This window comes from Acyrthosiphon pisum, chromosome X (genome assembly GCF_005508785.2).
Source record: "Acyrthosiphon pisum isolate AL4f chromosome X, pea_aphid_22Mar2018_4r6ur, whole genome shotgun sequence".
In the NCBI taxonomy this organism is placed as follows: Eukaryota; Metazoa; Arthropoda; class Insecta; order Hemiptera; family Aphididae; genus Acyrthosiphon; species Acyrthosiphon pisum.
Window position 1 is genome coordinate 109187810 of NC_042493.1, and position 4951 is coordinate 109192760.

At 28.4% G+C, this 4951-nt stretch overlaps 1 protein-coding gene across 1 annotated transcript in view; it reads right to left on the reverse strand.

The window, feature by feature from the left end:
- Positions 1-4951, reverse strand: part of LOC100568564 (heterochromatin protein 1-like) — an 85716-nt gene that overhangs the window by 57750 nt on the left and 23015 nt on the right. The gene's annotated exons all lie outside the window — the stretch shown is intronic.

The following is a 4951-nucleotide window of genomic DNA, read 5'->3' on the forward strand; positions in this document are numbered from 1 at the left end:
GGGGGGGGGGTAAGGGGTTTTTGTTAGTACGGCACTATTAAAATAAAGTTAATTTATAATAATAGTTAAATAAATTTTGTGACTTGTTGATTGTGCTCATTTATATCAATATTCACACTTTTAAATTGTAATATATATTTTTTTTAATATTTCATCACATTCCTATAAATATTAAATATACTACATTTTTATATACTTAGAAATACATAATAAAATATAAAATATAATTTACTAAATATAGATTCATAAAACATAATAAACATATTTTATTGTATTATGTATACTTTTTATAGGAACATTTTAAATAACAAGGGCCTTTTTTAAAATGGTGTTTTAAAGAAAATTAACAAATTATATTTGTTTACATTAAAATAAATATAATATTAATTGTAGTATTAATAATATCCTCGTCAACAGTCTTTTTTATTTAAACGTTACATTCCATATAGTTTTAGCTTTAGATAGGCACGGTTATCACAACAGTTAAATATTATTAATAAATATTATATTATAAGTTTTATTATCATTTAACATAAGCAAATGCCCCCCACACTGCTTAATATTGGCCTGAAATATCCTACTGCAGCCCCCCTAGGCCCATTTTCATGGCGGCCTAGTCCAACCCTGACCATAAGTAAATCCTATAGTCTATGCCCGACGATGTACAACACCTCGAAGCCAATTTTTTAATTTAACATTTAAACGATGAACTCACGTGGTGATTTATCGACTCAAAAAATACGAATTATTTTTTTTGTTTTTATTTGAGGTGTTTCTATGCAAAACGTTTTATTTCCAAAAACCGTTTTTTTTTCTCGAATAATGGTTGTTTGTTGCAAACGATTCAGACAAGCCAGGAAAAATGTATGACTTTTGAAAATAAATATTTATTATTGGAAAAGGAAAATGTTTCAGAGATAAAAAATAATAAATTATTTTATCACATTTTTAATCGTATTTCTGTTATGATTTGCTGTAAGACATGTTATTTCCGGAAGTGAAACGTTTTGATAAATATATGGTTAATGTTATATAATATATAATATGTTGTTGAGCACAATATATAACCTATATACACAATATAGAACCTAAGAGTTAGTATTATGCATTGCATAATTAAATTGTAAATTATATTGTCAAAGAAACATAGAATTATGAATATTACCATAATATATTAACTTTCAGTAACATCATAAAGATACGCCCATAAGAATAATGCTCGATATTCAAAGTTACCCAAAGTACCAACTACATTAACACAAATTCACGAGACATTCAAAAATATAGAATTTAGAACAATTAAAGGTTAAGTCTTTTTGACAGTGAAAAATAACGAAACAAATACTATATTAGGTTTCTCGGCAGTTCGTAATTTACAAGGTAGCTTTATGCAGTATGAACACGATATTAATAAAATTGTAGACGGTACTTTCAAAAGTAGTCCGAAATTATTTCATCAACTCTTATTACTATTCATAGTGTGCTAAATAATAATAATATCCCATATAAGTATGACAACTAATTACAATTATGATTATCAAAACATTTGATATGATTAGTTATAAAATAAAATAGGTAGTCATAATTGGGTAAAATATCCCATATAAGTATGACAACTAATTACAATTATGATCATCAAAACATTTGATATAATTAGTTGTAAAATAGAATAGGTAGTCATAATTGGGTAAACATCTGTTCAAATCCCTATGTGTGTGTGTGTGTCTGTTTTATGCGGTCGCCGTAACGTCGTATCGTCGGTAACGCTTTGATCATTAAAAATTGTAATTGTTTAATGTTTATCTTGCCAAAGTCCAATAGTCTGACCTTAGGTGGCCGGAGTTCAGGTAGTATTCCGAATACAAGTAACACGTTAATCTTGAAAAAAAGTAACTAGTTTTTATTAACAAAACATCTCCAGAAGTTATATTTTCAATATCAAAATATTTCAGTTCAGAATGTAAGATTTTCGATAGTGTAGTTACAAGCCCGGATTAAGGGGGGGTCCAGAGGGGGCCATGGCCCCCGGGCCTCAATAGTTCTAATTTATAAAGGGGCCTCAGACTTGTCCATTACTTTTTTCGTTATAGGCTATAACACTGCATAAATCACCTTAAAAAAATTGATGATTATTAAGCGAAGAAAAAAGCTCATACATTATAATTTATAGATAAATGATGCATTATTTATTGCCAAGTACCTAATATCTATATATATTTATTATAACAGGTACCTAACATTAAATAATATATACATTATAAACATAACGTACGTAACAAGCTATTATTTTTTTTTTTTCGTACAGGGGCCTCTTTTAAAACTTTGGCCCCAGGGCCTCGAAATGTATTAATCCGGGCTTGTGTAGTTATGGTATGTTATCAACTACTTTCGTTTGTTACTAAGTTTTTGTCTACTTAAAATATTTTCTGGCAATGGCTTATGGTTGGGTTCATTAAAAATTTCAATTTCAGTATTAAGAAGACTTGAGTTTAATTTTGCAAATAACTTGCACGTTTTGACGGGGCAACTCTAACGTTCAACATCGTTTATTAAAAACTTGTGGAAAAGAAATTTATGACCAGCGATCACTTTTAATGATTTATTTTTTTCACTCTGCTTTTCATTATTTATTTATACCACTATTCATTGCGTTAATTTTCAATAATCTCTACGCGCACTCGTACAGAACGGTTATCGGTGAACTAATATGTGTTCGTTGTATGTAAATGTTACTACAGTAAAATTTATCGGATAGAGAACCGGATGTAATCTTTCGATACGAGTCGTTATTACCTAACCATCATTAAAAATGTTATAATATATTATTGTATATGTTATTTTAACGGATTTTTACGCAATTAACGTATGCAAGACAGAAACACGGGCCATGACTTACGTATATGTACCTGATAAATACAGGGCCACAACCTACGGGAGCTAGGTAAATTGGGTCCTCGATAGGTACATTTTTAAAGCGCTAAGTAAAGTCACTGGTAAAAAAAAAGTAGTAGGTGGGTGGGGCCCTGGCTATAGCCTACCTGTTTGGTCCGATTATTCAAATTTAATCAAGAACATAATATTATAATAAAAACATATATTATAATTTATACCATGTTTTATACAATTTATACAATTTTTAATTTATGTGCCTTATGATTTTTATATTTATACGATGCAGACGTCACCCTCATTTACCGACAAAATAGGTATCTTAAACTCCGTACGAAACAATTTCCAGGCGTTATAAGGCAGTAATTATAGGTACATAATATTCATAATTTTGGACTTTTGTGGTTCATTTTCGTGATAAAACACCAGTTATATCTACTCAGCACCACAATAATAAAATCGTGTTCACGAATTGTACATTGAATTTATTTTACATTTTTGATTATAATTACTTGATTTAAAATGAATAATGTAACTAATTTGATTGAGTTTATGGCTGATGTAAATAACATTGGCCAAAGAAGACCTCAAGTGTACAAAAATAGGCCAATCTATTACGATATTTTAACATATGACGAATACGTCATTTATCTATAGATTTCGTCTTTTAAAAAGTTGTGTAAATTTCCTGTTCAATTTCCTTGCAGAAAAATTGGAGACAGCTTCTGACTGGTAAATATTATTAATATTGAAAACGGAACTGTTTTCATTGAATATAACTAATGGCCAATAGCAATAAGTCATTAATAATATGTATCTACAAATTATTATTCGTTATAGAGTGATTTTTAATTATTTAAAAAAAGTAACGTTATTTGTAACGCCTTACTTTTGGAATGAAAAATTAAAGTAACGTGATAGAAATAATTTCGGGTAACGTGGATGTAATTTAAATAAAAATATTTAATTTGACGAGTAACGTAACACTATGGAAACTGTTGAACGAAAATTTAATGTGTTGTACATTTATAAGACGGAGACATACATAAATATGCGGGTGCGACGTCCTCTTAAGAATTATTGCATTATAATAATATGCATTATGTATCATGTGTGATACACAAATGATATATACATTTTGTAGTTTGGACCGTACGGATGAAATTATTTTTAAAATTGGGCACGTGTGTGTGTTTCGTGTACCCCCGTAAAACGAGTTTACAGCTGCAACTGGATTTTAGAATTTACACTACCTATGCCACAGCAGTTGAGCAGTCCAAGGAAATAATTCTTGTTTTAAAATTAAATAATAGTTATATTAAAAACAATTATGCTTGCTTGAACAAAAAATAATATCATGTCCCGACCAATACGCTGCTCAAAACAAAAAAATATGACCAAACAAAAATAATTGAAACTACCTTTTGATATTTATAATTTAATATATGTACAATTATCATCGAAATACATTTTATTGATATTAAATAGTAAATATTATGCATTACAATTGATTTTATTAATTATTAATTGTATGGCTCTTCATCACTGCAATGATTAATAAATCTTATAATAAAATCTTCGACTTCCCGAAGCAGGTTTTTTTTATATTTTAATCGATTTCACTAAAGCTGCTGTTAAGGAGATCCAATGATATTATATAGTCTTCGCAAAATGTCAACATTAATGTTTGTTGTTTAAAACTTTGTACCAGGTTTACACGATAATTGCATTCACCGGTTAAAAAAATTATGCAAATGTGCGCAGCTAATTATTAATTATTACTGTTCGCTAGAATTCATTTAACGAATACTAATATAATAAATTGTCGTCATCTAACATGATAAATAAACATTTAACATGCGAAATATCTAAGTTTTTAATAACTTATAGGTTCGATTCAGTATTATCAATAATATTGTGAGTTTAAACTAAAATATATGGTCCACATAATATACGTAATCTTATAAATATGATATGTATATCACATTTTGTAAGTACCGCCAATAAGAAATTACTCAATTAAATAACATATTTTTCAGTGATATTACTTATCTTAATTACA